Source organism: Carassius gibelio, chromosome A21 (genome assembly GCF_023724105.1).
Source record: "Carassius gibelio isolate Cgi1373 ecotype wild population from Czech Republic chromosome A21, carGib1.2-hapl.c, whole genome shotgun sequence".
In the NCBI taxonomy this organism is placed as follows: Eukaryota; Metazoa; Chordata; class Actinopteri; order Cypriniformes; family Cyprinidae; genus Carassius; species Carassius gibelio.
In genome coordinates, this window is record NC_068391.1 from 1,913,932 (window position 1) to 1,928,467 (window position 14,536).

At 39.1% G+C, this 14,536-nt stretch overlaps 1 long non-coding RNA gene across 2 annotated transcripts; it reads left to right on the forward strand.

Annotated features, from left to right (window-relative positions):
• The first annotated feature begins 2,059 nt into the window (after positions 1-2,059).
• On the forward strand, positions 2,060-9,540 carry LOC127941946 (uncharacterized). 2 transcript variants are annotated; one of them, XR_008149226.1, is made up of 2 exons: positions 2,060-2,465; positions 8,936-9,540. It is a non-coding gene; the product is annotated as an uncharacterized LOC127941946 (long non-coding RNA). The 2 variants fall into 2 exon arrangements; XR_008149225.1 differs by lacking the exon at positions 2,060-2,465 and adding an exon at positions 8,383-8,788.
• The last annotated feature ends 4,996 nt before the right edge of the window (positions 9,541-14,536 follow it).

Sequence of the window (14,536 nt, forward strand, 5' to 3'; positions counted from 1 at the left end):
TCTGGTGGACACATGAATCGGGTGGTGGTGACTACAACAACAGAGGTGGCTTGGGGTGTAGTCAAATTCCGGCCTGATTTACTGTCCCAGTCCGCCACTGTTTGTATGCAACACGTCCTGCTTTGTATTACTAAATATGTAAATCATATTTGCTTACTAGCTTACTTCAAGCTTACTTCAAGGACAAAAGCTCATCTTTACAGACTGAGACGATGGAAGGTCAAATATTATTTACATATTTAGTAATACGAATCACTGCGAGCACTTTTCAATATGCGCGCCACTGAGTGACGTCTGTACTTCCCGGTAGTGATGTCCGATTCGTGAACAAATCGTTCAATTTAACCGCTTCTTCTTAGTGAACCGGTTGAACCAGTTCTCCAAATCGAACTGAATCGTTTCAAACAGTTCGCGTCTCCAATAAGCATTAATCCACAAATTACTTAAGCTGTTTACTTTTTTAACTTGACTGACACTTCCTCTGAGTCAGAATAAACCAATAAAAAAGGAATGTAAGGACTTATCTAACTCTGGGGGATACTGTGAATAAGCTAAAGTCCCAAAAAGTCGGAGTGTTCCTTTAACAAAGAATAAAGCACATTTGAAGAGCCTTTTAAATTTGCGCGACTGAGTTCATTTTTTTTTTTCATTTTCATTGTGTTTTTCTTCTTCTGTAATTGCATATGTTTGATAGTTTCTGAAAAAGTTTTGTTCATTTTTATTGAAGCAAATGTAATTCCATATAACCCCAGCTATGGCCCTGAAAGTCAAACAATTTCATATAATTTAATTAATTATGTTATGAAAATACTTTTTCATGAATGTCAAGAGAAGAGGATTGTCACCAGCAAACCCAGGATGTTAGTCTTCAGTCCTCAAACATATATATTTACTTTCTGTCCGGCAACAAGTGTTGCATTGCCTTCAAGAACTCCGATTGGCTTTTCTTTTTCATACCATTATTTCCGGACACCTGTAACAAACTGATTGGATGTTGTCTCTTCTTCAGACTGATGGAAGAGAGTCTAGATGTTTCGCAGTCTTCATTGGCCAAGGACCGCCAAAGAGGCTGTCTGAATGAAATGAATCAACCATAGTTCGTTTTGATCAGCGTCGTGTTTATGGCAGTGAAAATGTAAAATCAATGCATCGCTACAATAACAGACTGACATCATTCATTCAAGAACATTGTGCAAGTTTACTGGAATAATTGCTCAGAGTCTATGCTGTCAACTTAACATACTTTTGAAAATTGTCAGAGTTGTAAATAGGAGGGCTTTCTTCTTCCAGTCGGGGGTTTGGTGTTATAGGCCTGAACTGGGACAAAGACTCATCCCGAGGAGAAGACGCCAAAGATGTGCAGCCGGGTCGGTGCTTTCCTTTCCTCATGAAAGGTTGGAGTGGTGGCTGTCTCCCTCTGCCTTCAAAAAAAGTTTTTATGGAAAGACAGAAAAACAAAAACCTGAACTATATTAGAAACGTACACATTTTGTACGTTTGTTAAAATTTGCAGGTTTATGCCACCGACCCAATTAAAGCTAAAATCATACTCACAGACTCTCTATTTAAATAAGATTTCATTTGTTTTATTCAACAAAGTTGTTAAGACTTTACAATTAAGACATACAATATTTCTTCCCAAATCCACATAAAGAAACAGAAAATGACAAAGAGCGGAAAACAGCAAACAGAGTAAATAGAAATAGATGTTAAAAATGTACAAAGAAATTGAAGATGTCCAGAGGTTAAAATAACAATTACATTACAGCATTGCCATAAAATAATTGCTTTGTTCTGAAAAATGTGTGATCCTCAGAGAAAGTCCATCTGGAGAACTGGGAAAGGCATCTCGGTGTTTGGAGAATAGTCGATAGGCGGGTGAAATATGCGCCATGTCCGAAGTGACTCGAGTCCGCAGAGTGTCGTTGGCTCGGGGTTTCTTCGGTATCGGAGCTGTAGCATTGTCGGTCGAAGTCTGGTAGCGACGTCGTTGTTCCTCAGATGAATCTGGGTATGATGCGCTCCCACAGGAACTGCCAAACACATTGCAACATCGGCTGCCAGAAGTTTGCATTCTGCGCTGTCGTAGTCGGCGAGTCTGAGCTCCTCCCCAAATCAGGCTTCGACAGCGATATGCAGTTGCACATAACGATGTTCACGGATGTAGTTTCTTCAGGCATCGGAGCAAACGGCTGAAACACCACAGAAGATGAGATGAATGATCGTCCAAGGCAAAATGTGTGAGCTCCACAAGCTCTCCATTCAATTTATATGCTATGAAGAGTAGTGTTGGCGCTGCGCTGTTACTGATCAGCGCTGCGCTGGGGAGATCAGCTCGGTGGCGCTGGTGAACACGTCCTCTCTGCGCTGTCGAGTCGGTCGCGGAGCTCGGTCCATTGAGCCGCGCCTGTGACCGGTCAGCGCTGCGCGAACACTTTAATACCGCACTGTTTATCCTACATTAGGTGTGTTTGGCTAGCCATGAGCGCAAATGAAAGACAATTTCATGGGAAAGTGTAACCTGTCATAGCCTATAAATTGAATTTAAAGCTTGTGGAGCTCACACATTTTGCCTTGGACGATCATTCATCTCATCTTCTGTGGTGTTTCAGCCGTTTGCTCCGATGCCTGAAGAAACTACATCCGTAACCATCGTTATGTACAGCTGCAGGAGGAGCTCAGACTCGCCGACTACGACAGCGCAGAGTGCAAACTTCTGGCAGCCGATGTTGCAGCGTGTTTGGCAGTTCCTGTGGGAGCGCATCATACCCAGATTCATCTGAGGAACAACGACGTCGCTACCAGACTTCGACCGACAATGCTACAGCTCCGATACCGAAGAAACCCCGAGCCAACGACACTCTGCGGACTCGAGTCACTTCGGACATGGCGCATATTTCACCCGCCTATCGACTATTCTCCAAACACCGAGATGCCTTTCCCAGTTCTCCAGATGGACTTTCTCTGAGGCATCTAATCTTCGATTTCTTCATACATTTTCAACATAATTAGTTCCACATTCACTATTGTGTGGTATTTTCCCGCTCATTATGTATTTTTCTGTTTATGTGGATTTAGGCAGACCTCATTGACCTCATTGTATAAGTGTAACATCTTGAATAAAACAAATGAAAACTGATTTAAGTAGTGAGTCTGTCATTATGATTGTGGATTAAATTTGGGCAATCTAAATGCTTTTCTATATGGTTTCTAATTATTTATATGAAGATGAAACAATGTAACACCAGTGACATATTTTTAAATGAATATATATATATATATATATATATATATATATATATATATATATATATATATATATATATATATATATATATAAATGTCACAGAAGTGGCATGCTAGATGAAGATGTTTATTCAGGCATATTTTCAAATCATTAAATTGTGAAAATCTATGTCAAGTCAACAGGGCAACGATTATAGGGGCCCACGGCTGAGGGGGGGCCCCCGGCGATATCAACCGACTGCTGAGGCCGGCGTAAATGACGCTCAGGGGTGCATTTCCCGTACTACGACGTAACTCGCTGATTAACCACCATCGTACGATGCATCGTTATGGAAACGAACTAGCTAGTCACAGCTGTTTCCCAAAACCTACGTTACCTGTGTCGCAGATCCATAGTTCAAACTATGTTGGTTTGAGCCGTCGTTCTTCTTCGATCTAATGGTTGACTGGAGCTATGAGCACATACAGTAATTTGGTTTTATTTTCTCTTTTCTTCGACTCCAATTATGCTTTTGAAATGACATCATAGGAGTCAAGTAATAAGGAATCATTCATTTGTTCTGCAATTATATACACACATGGAGTTAAAATGTGCTCTTTTCTGATCCCAATGTCAATAATTTCACAATTTCATATAAATACTATTTCTTATTTGATATTGATAGGCTACTCAACCACAACTGAAAAAAGATGGGTCTTAAAACACCTGATGATTATTTTGCTAAATTTTTCCTATTTAAGTCACCTTGCCATTCTGCCATGTGTTAATGAAAATGACACAAAAACCCCAATTTTCAAAGCATGAAATTGCTGATTTTTTGGAGGAGGCGGAAAATAATAAAGTCCAGCTATTTTCAAAGCTGCAAAACAGCATTACAAATGCTGACAAAAATCAAATCTGTGCAGAAATCACTCAAAAAATAAATGATGCTGTCTATGGATATGAACAAAGCCCAGCAGAAGTCAGTAATAAGTGGAGGGACTTTGCAAGTGTGACAAAACGGAGGGATCCAGCACGTAAGAGGGAAGCAAACAAGACTGATGTGGTATCAATTCAGTTCCTTCTGTCCTAGAGGAAGAGAGAGTTTTGGCCATCCTGGTGCCTGTTACAATGGAATGATCCTTGGAGGTATAGATACATGTGCATCAACCAGGCCTTTGCCTTCAAAGTTCAGGCCTCCAACATCAGGCCCTCTCCTGCCTGGCTTTTCAACATCAGACCTTTTCCTCCCTGGGTCTCTAACATCAGGCCCTCTCCAGACTCTTTTGTGTGGGCCACCTCTGCAGTTTGCCAGGTTGCTGAAGAGAGTGCATGGCTTTGGTGATAGCTGGCTGCTGGGAGTCAATACCTCATGACACCGCTATATATATATAAATATCTAGAATATAGATATAGATATAATAGGGGTGTAACGATACACGTATTCGTATCGAACCGTTCGGTACAAGGCTTTCGGTTCGGTACACAGTACGCATTATGTACCGAATGGTTCGTTGGACTAATTAATTACATTTGGAAAATAAAGAAGTGAGTGAAATATAATGTTATGCGTTCAGCAAGGTAGCCCAATATCCCATACGACGTTACAGGCAACGCCACTGACACCCCCGAAGAAAAATAAACACCAACTTATATGTTTATGTTAGGCTACTCAGTCAGGCGCTCGCTCATTCAGTACGCGCTGAAGGCTCGTTGCAAAATGGTTAATGCGTTTAACAGACCAGAAATAGAAGATCCTTCAATAACCAACAGGTCTGGTGTTTGGGTGCACCTTGGATTCCCTGTAAGCTATGATGGTGATGGCAAGAGAGTGGTGGATAAAAAAACAACGGTATGTCCCATCGGTTACATGACAATAGAGTACACCAGCGGGAATAGGCTACTTCAAACATGTCAACTCATTTACATCACCCCAGTGTGTCAGTATCTGGAACAAGACGAATAAAAGGAGAAACATACGCCACAAACTATCCCCGCAGCATTTAGACAGACATTTCCAACCGATTCAAACAGGGCAAAAGACATCACCGCGGCGATTGGTACATTTATAGGCGTGGATATGGGACCATACTCTGTAGTGAGTAACTACAGCCAGACCGTAATTCCTGTTTTGTACCAAAAAACAAAAGCCCACATAGAGAACCAATTGAGTAAAAACACACTATATATAAAGATTTATAGAGTTCCATATAAAAAGAGTTCCATCTTTGTATTTGTTCATAACTAATACAACAATATAACATTTTCATTTTTTCTTATAAGGAGCTGTTTTTGTTTTATACAGTATGCTGCTAAGAAAACACCATAGAAGATGGATAAAGAATAGCGCCATCATTGTTCAATGTAAAAAAAAAAACATACTTTGTTACTGTAGTTTTAAAAAATAAAATATTTGTAAAAAATCAAGGAAATTTATCTGCCAATTTTTTCTTTTAGCTGTATCTAAAACGTACCGAACCGTGACATCAGTGTATCGTATCGAACCGAACCGTGAATTTCGTGAACCATTTCACCCCTGATAAATATATATATATATATATATACAAACGAAACGATGGCTGCGTTCACATCGGCATGATTGATGCTTAGCCTAGTGTACAATGATTATTAATTTTGAAGGTGACGAAGGAAGCAACAGTAGCACTAGTACTGCAAGTGCTCCTGCTGTTGAACAACAGGGGGTGGACAGTTCAGCTTTTGAGTCAGAGCTGGAGCCTTCAGGTAAAGTTTAAGCTATAAGCAAAACTAAACATGCTGGCTGAAAAATATGTGCTGGCTGAAAAATATGTGCTTTTATGATTTATAAGGTCATCAGTAGTAGGACTGTGTTCATTGGGACATACAATTGATGGCTGCTTAATATAAATTATTGAAAGTGCTTATTTCATATTGCAGAGAAACTCAATGTGCAGAGTGAGAGAGAGGGGGATTAAGGGAAAGATAATAGAGACAGTGAATGCCTTGATACTTTTTGATACTTCATTTGATTATTTTGCCCGTCCACAGTCTAAGGGTTTTGATTTATTTTTTAATTATAACCCAATTCAAACAACTGAAAGAGCCAAAAATTTAGCCGTCTGGTGGACACATGAATCGGGTGGTGGTGACTACAACAACAGAGGTGGCTTGGGGTGTAGTCAAATTCCGGCCTGATTTACTGTCCCAGTCCGCCACTGTTTGTATGCAACACGTCCTGCTTTGTATTACTAAATATGTAAATCATATTTGCTTACTAGCTTACTTCAAGCTTACTTCAAGGACAAAAGCTCATCTTTACAGACTGAGACGATGGAAGGTCAAATATTATTTACATATTTAGTAATACGAATCACTGCGAGCACTTTTCAATATGCGCGCCACTGAGTGACGTCTGTACTTCCCGGTAGTGATGTCCGATTCGTGAACAAATCGTTCAATTTAACCGCTTCTTCTTAGTGAACCGGTTGAACCAGTTCTCCAAATCGAACTGAATCGTTTCAAACAGTTCGCGTCTCCAATAAGCATTAATCCACAAATTACTTAAGCTGTTTACTTTTTTAACTTGACTGACACTTCCTCTGAGTCAGAATAAACCAATAAAAAAGGAATGTAAGGACTTATCTAACTCTGGGGGATACTGTGAATAAGCTAAAGTCCCAAAAAGTCGGAGTGTTCCTTTAACAAAGAATAAAGCACATTTGAAGAGCCTTTTAAATTTGCGCGACTGAGTTCATTTTTTTTTTTCATTTTCATTGTGTTTTTCTTCTTTTGTAATTGCATATGTTTGATAGTTTCTGAAAAAGTTTCGTTCATTTTTATTGAAGCAAATGTAATTCCATATAACCCCAGCTATGGCCCTGAAAGTCAAACAATTTCATATAATTTAATTAATTATGTTATGAAAATACTTTTTCATGAATGTCAAGAGAAGAGGATTGTCACCAGCAAACCCAGGATGTTAGTCTTCAGTCCTCAAACATATATATTTACTTTCTGTCCGGCAACAAGTGTTGCATTGCCTTCAAGAACTCCGATTGGCTTTTCTTTTTCATACCATTATTTCCGGACACCTGTAACAAACTGATTGGATGTTGTCTCTTCTTCAGACTGATGGAAGAGAGTCTAGATGTTTCGCAGTCTTCATTGGCCAAGGACCGCCAAAGAGGCTGTCTGAATGAAATGAATCAACCATAGTTCGTTTTGATCAGCGTCGTGTTTATGGCAGTGAAAATGTAAAATCAATGCATCGCTACAATAACAGACTGACATCATTCATTCAAGAACATTGTGCAAGTTTACTGGAATAATTGCTCAGAGTCTATGCTGTCAACTTAACATACTTTTGAAAATTGTCAGAGTTGTAAATAGGAGGGCTTTCTTCTTCCAGTCGGGGGTTTGGTGTTATAGGCCTGAACTGGGACAAAGACTCATCCCGAGGAGAAGACGCCAAAGATGTGCAGCCGGGTCGGTGCTTTCCTTTCCTCATGAAAGGTTGGAGTGGTGGCTGTCTCCCTCTGCCTTCAAAAAAAGTTTTTATGGAAAGACAGAAAAACAAAAACCTGAACTATATTAGAAACGTACACATTTTGTACGTTTGTTAAAATTTGCAGGTTTATGCCACCGACCCAATTAAAGCTAAAATCATACTCACAGACTCTCTATTTAAATAAGATTTCATTTGTTTTATTCAACAAAGTTGTTAAGACTTTACAATTAAGACATACAATATTTCTTCCCAAATCCACATAAAGAAACAGAAAATGACAAAGAGCGGAAAACAGCAAACAGAGTAAATAGAAATAGATGTTAAAAATGTACAAAGAAATTGAAGATGTCCAGAGGTTAAAATAACAATTACATTACAGCATTGCCATAAAATAATTGCTTTGTTCTGAAAAATGTATGATCCTCAGAGAAAGTCCATCTGGAGAACTGGGAAAGGCATCTCGGTGTTTGGAGAATAGTCGATAGGCGGGTGAAATATGCGCCATGTCCGAAGTGACTCGAGTCCGCAGAGTGTCGTTGGCTCGGGGTTTCTTCGGTATCGGAGCTGTAGCATTGTCGGTCGAAGTCTGGTAGCGACGTCGTTGTTCCTCAGATGAATCTGGGTATGATGCGCTCCCACAGGAACTGCCAAACACATTGCAACATCGGCTGCCAGAAGTTTGCATTCTGCGCTGTCGTAGTCGGCGAGTCTGAGCTCCTCCCCAAATCAGGCTTCGACAGCGATATGCAGTTGCACATAACGATGTTCACGGATGTAGTTTCTTCAGGCATCGGAGCAAACGGCTGAAACCCCACAGAAGATGAGATGAATGATCGTCCAAGGCAAAATGTGTGAGCTCCACAAGCTCTCCATTCAATTTATATGCTATGAAGAGTAGTGTTGGCGCTGCGCTGTTACTGATCAGCGCTGCGCTGGGGAGATCAGCTCGGTGGCGCTGGTGAACACGTCCTCTCTGCGCTGTCGAGTCGGTCGCGGAGCTCGGTCCATTGAGCCGCGCCTGTGACCGGTCAGCGCTGCGCGAACACTTTAATACCGCACTGTTTATCCTACATTAGGTGTGTTTGGCTAGCCATGAGCGCAAATGAAAGACAATTTCATGGGAATGTGTAACCTGTCATAGCCTATAAATTGAATTTAAAGCTTGTGGAGCTCACACATTTTGCCTTGGACGATCATTCATCTCATCTTCTGTGGTGTTTCAGCCGTTTGCTCCGATGCCTGAAGAAACTACATCCGTGACCATCGTTATGTACAGCTGCAGGAGGAGCTCAGACTCGCCGACTACGACAGCGCAGAATGCAAACTTCTGGCAGCCGATGTTGCAATGTGTTTGGCAGTTCCTGTGGGAGCGCATCATACCCAGATTCATCTGAGGAACAACGACGTCGCTACCAGACTTCGACCGACAATGCTACAGCTCCGATACCGAAGAAACCCCGAGCCAACGACACTCTGCGGACTCGAGTCACTTCGGACATGGCGCATATTTCACCCGCCTATCGACTATTCTCCAAACACCGAGATGCCTTTCCCAGTTCTCCAGATGGACTTTCTCTGACGATCACACATTTTTCAGAACAAAGCAATTATTTTATGGCAATGCTGTAATGTAATTGTTATTTTAAATCTCTGGACATCTTGAATTTCTTTGTACATTTTTAACATCTATTTCTATTTACTCTGTTTGCTGTTTTCCGCTCTTTGTCATTTTCTGTTTCTTTATGTGGATTTGGGAAGAAATACTGTATGTCCTCATTGTAAAGGCTTTAAAACTTTGTTGAATAAAACAAATGAAACCTTATTTAAATAGAGAGTCTGTGAGTATGATTTTTGCTTTAATTGGGTCGGTTGCATAAACCTGCAAATTTTAACAAACGTACAAAATGTGTACGTTTCTAATATAGTTCAGGTTTTTGTTTTTCTGTCTTTCCATAAAAACTTTTTTTGAAGGCAGAGGGAGACAGCCACCACTCCAACCTTTCATGAGGAAAGGAAAGCACCGACCCGGCTGCACATCTTTGGCGTCTTCTCCTCGGGATGAGTCTTTGTCCCAGTTCAGGCCTTTAACACCAAACCCCCGACTGGAAGAAGAAAGCCCTCCTATTTACAACTCTGACAATTTTCAAAAGTATGTTAAGTTGACAACATAGACTCTGAGCAATTATTCCAGTAAACTTGCACAATGTTCTTGAATGAAAGATGTCAGTCTGTTATTGTAGCGATGCATTGATTTAACATTTTCACTGCCCTAAACACGACGCTGATCAAAACGAACTATGGTTGATTCATTTCAGTCAGACAGCCTCTTTGGCGGTCCTTGGCCAATGAAGACTGCGAAACATCTAGACTCTCTTCCATCAGTCTGAAGAAGAGACAACATCCAATCAGTTTGTTACAGGTGTCCGGAAATAATGGTATGAAAAAGAAAAGCCAATCGGAGTTCTTGAAGGCAATGCAACACTTGTTGCCGGACAGAAAGTAAATATATATGTTTGAGGACTGAAGACTAACATCCTGGGTTTGCTGGTGACAATCCTCTTCTCTTGACATTCATGAAAAAGTATTTTCATAACATAATTAATTAAATTATATGAAATTGTTTGACTTTCAGGGCCGTAGCTGGGGTTATATGGAATTACATTTGCTTCAATAAAAATGAATGAAACTTTTTCAGAAACTATCAAACATATGCCATTACAGAAGAAGAAAAACACAATGAAAATGAAAAAAAAAATGAACTCAGTCGCGCAAATTTAAAAGGCTCTTAAAATGTGCTTTATTCTTTGTTAAAGGAACACTCTGACTTTTTGGGACTTTAGCTTATTCACAGTATCCCCCAGAGTTAGATAAGTCCATACATTCCTTTTTTATTGGTTTTATTCTGACTCGGAGGAAGTGTCAGTCAAGTTAAAAAAGTAAACACACTGTTAGAAATGTCTGTAAATTTAACAGTACTTAACTGTAAAATGAACTGTATTTTACTGTAGGACAGTTATACAGCATATTACTGTATTTTAAAGTTACATTTTGGGGAATACCCTCTTGGCGACACTAAATTACAGTATTTTTAATTTACTGTAAATATAAATACAGTAAAGAAAAAATGAGCGCGAAACCTGACCAATCACAGATCAAGTTTTATTTCCTGCTTGGAGAAAGAAGAATACAAGACACACAGATGCGAAAAGAACCAGTCAGATGCAAAGGTGTGTACAAATATTACTTCTTTTACTTTAAATATATTATATCTTTGGTTTAACTAAAAAAAAAAAAAAAAAAAACGCTGCCACTGAATGGCGCGCATTCACCTCACATTTATGCTGCGAAGAGAGCTAGAGAGAGTTGTGGTGACACTGTGCAAACATTCATATTTCTTTCCTTTCTTTCCCTTTTCTGAACGTTTCACCGTCAAAATATGGACATTAACGGGTCTCTGCCTTGGGTTTGACCACTCCAGGAGCTGGTGAGTGTTCATGTGAACTGTTAGCCGAACAACAAAGCTTTCGTGGATTTAGCTTAAAGTCAGTCGGATTTTTTCCCGCTATTATCGCTTGCTGTTAACTGATTACCCCATATACATGCACGTCATGCTTGTAGTGCTAGAGTAAAACCCGCAATGTTCGTGTCGTGTGCAAACACTGGCATCTCTGTGGAGACATTATACGCCTTTATTAATCATGACAAAGGGCATAAAAACACGGCGAACTTAAGGTTTTCGCGTGCAGTTCCTGAATGCCCATACACTTTCCAAAGCCTCTCCGCCCCTCAGTCTCACATTTAACGTTACCGCAAACACAGAAATCTAAAGTTAAGTAAACTTAACAACCAAGAGAAAAATATGTCTACTTCAAATGTAACATGTGTTCTGTACATCAGCATCGGGAGAATAACATTATAATCTCGAAAATGCGCCGCAAATGGCACAGGGGACCCGAATAAGTGACTAACCCGCCTGTATACATCCAATGCGCGATCAACGGCTGTCCGAATTCACTCACTCGTTTTCATTCACAGCTTCAAGTGAACTGTATTAGTGGACTAATGTAGAAATGAGTGCATGAGTGTTAAGGGGGCGATTTCGGATTTAACCAACGTAATTTCCTCATTATTTTAACCTGGGATGTTCTCGTGACAAAGCAGCATGGTGTCTATCAGCTTAATAGCTGTTCTTAGGACATAAATGTCTTATTATTGCTGTTAACATAACTGTTGCAAATAAGTACATTTTATACAAAAAAGTTTTTGTAATATGCTTTATTTATCTGTGTGTGTCTCAACTTTAAAATTAGCTGTTTCATCTTTGGACCCTACATTACCTTACATTTCTTAACTATGAAACTTATTTAAACATTTTTTTACAATGTTACTAATGTATAGATTAATATCTTACCCTCATGTTATTTTTACATTTTGTATATTGTATATAAAGTTGTATGTCATAAACATGTAATCTCTGTATTTTTTGCAAGAAAACAAAAGAAGACGTTGAGTACTAAACATGCTCCATCCAGGTTCGTCACATATTGGGTCCCCTGGAAATATTTCCGTTGTGTTCTGTGCCATTTGCAGTGCATTTCTGTATTTGGTTGTGTTGTGAGTATTTGGTTGTTTTGTTAGACATTTTTCACATCAAATGATCTAACTTTTTTTTTCTGTTATGTAAAGGTTGAATGTTAACCCTGACAACAGCAAGTGCTCCTCAAAGTTCCAGGTCATCAAAAGAAGTGGGAAGATGGTGCAAAGGAAGAACTCTGGTCTGAACCCTCATGTATCCTCCTTCATTAAAGGGATAGTTCACCCAAAAAATTAGTTCACCCATTAATAACTCACCCTCATGTCGTTCCAAACCCGTGAGACCTCCATTTATCTCCTCAGTCCCTCCATTGAAGCTGTGTGTACGGTATACTGTCCATGTCCAGAAAGGTAAGAAAAACATCATCAAAGTAGTCCATGTGACATCAGAGGGTCAGTTAGAGTTTGTTGAAGCATCGAAATCACATTTTGGTCCAAAAACTACGACTTTATTCAGCATTGTCTTCTCTTCTGTGTCTGTTGTGAGAGAGAGTTCAAAACAAAGCAGTTTGTGATATCCGGTTCGCGAAAGAATCACTCGATGTAACCAGATCTTTTTGAAGCAGTTCACCAAATCGAACTGAATCTTTTAAAACGGTTCGTGTCTCCAATACGCATTAATCCACAAATGACTTAAGCTGTTCACTTTTTTAATGTGGCTGACACTTCTTCTGAGTTCAAACAAACCAATATCCCGGAGTAATTCATTTACTCAAACAGTACACTGACTGAACTGCTGCGAAGAGAGAACTGAAGATGAACACCGAGCCGAGCCAGATAACAAACAAAAGACTGACTCGTTCTCGAGTCAGCCACATTAAAAAAGTTAACAGCTTAAGTAATTTGTGAATTAATGTGTATTGGAGACGCGAACCGTTTAGAACGATTCAGTTTGATTTGGTGAACTGGTTTAAAAAGTGAATCAGATATACAGACTGCTTTGTTTTGAACTGTCTCAAAGCAGACCGGGAAGAGAAGACAATGCTGAATAAAGTCATAGTTTTTGCTATTTTTGGACCAAAATGTATTTTCAACGCTTCAACAAATTCTAACTGACCCTCTGATGTCACATGGACTACTTTGATGATGTTTTTCTTACCTTTCTGGACATGGACAGTATACCGTACACACAGCTTCAATGGAGGGACTGAGAGCCCTCGGACTAAATCTAAAATATCTTAAACTGTGTTCAGAAGAAAAACTGAGGTCTCACGGGTTTGGAACGACATGAGGGCGAGTTATTAATGACCTAATTCTGATTTTTGGGTGAACTATCCCTTTAAGGAGTTTCTGGATTTCAGCTGGCAAAACTATTAAGCTACTAAGAGCAAATACATTCTACACAGGAGTTTTCTGAATTTGTAAATTTTTAAGATTGTTCTTATGACTGAATCTGTTCATGTCTGTTGTTTTAAAATGCTCTTAATATGAAACTTTTATGTATAAATGAAATGTATTCAAGTTTTTGGAAAACTGGAAGTACAATCTGCAAGTATATTAAAATGTTATTTCGAGTATTACAATTTAACTATTAAACCAATAAAAGAAGTTAAACAGTCTTTTGTTTCTTTTTATAGTTTTTACTACTGAGACATGAGACCTGTTGAAATACAATAATTTGTATGGTTTTACAATACATAATTAAAGTGAACAAATAACAGTAAATTTCACAGTGTAAAGTAATATTTTATTGTATTAAAATATATAAAAAGAGAAAAAAACACAATTGTGTTTTACAGTAAAAAATATATTACTGCAAATACATTTACAGCAAGTTAAATGGTACTGTAAATATGAATAGTATTATTACTGTAAGTTTAATTTACAGTAAGTTACTGGCAAACTGCTGCCAGTAAGTTACTGTAATTTCTACAGGAATTTTTTTTACAGTGCAGCTTAAGTAATTTGTGGATTAATGCTTATTGGAGACGCAAACCGTTTGAAACGATTCAGTTCGATTTGGAGAACTGGTTCAACCGGTTCACTAAGAAGAAGTGGTTAAATTGAACGATTTGTTCACGAATCGGACATCACTACCGGGAAGTACAGACGTCACTCAGTGGCGCGCATATTGAAAAGTGCTCGCAGTGATTCGTATTACTAAATATGTAAATAATATTTGACCTTCCATCGTCTCAGTCTGCAAAGATGAGCTCTTGTCCTTGAAGTAAGCTTGAAGTAAGCTAGTAAGCAAATATGATTTACATATTTAGTAATACAAAGCAGGACGT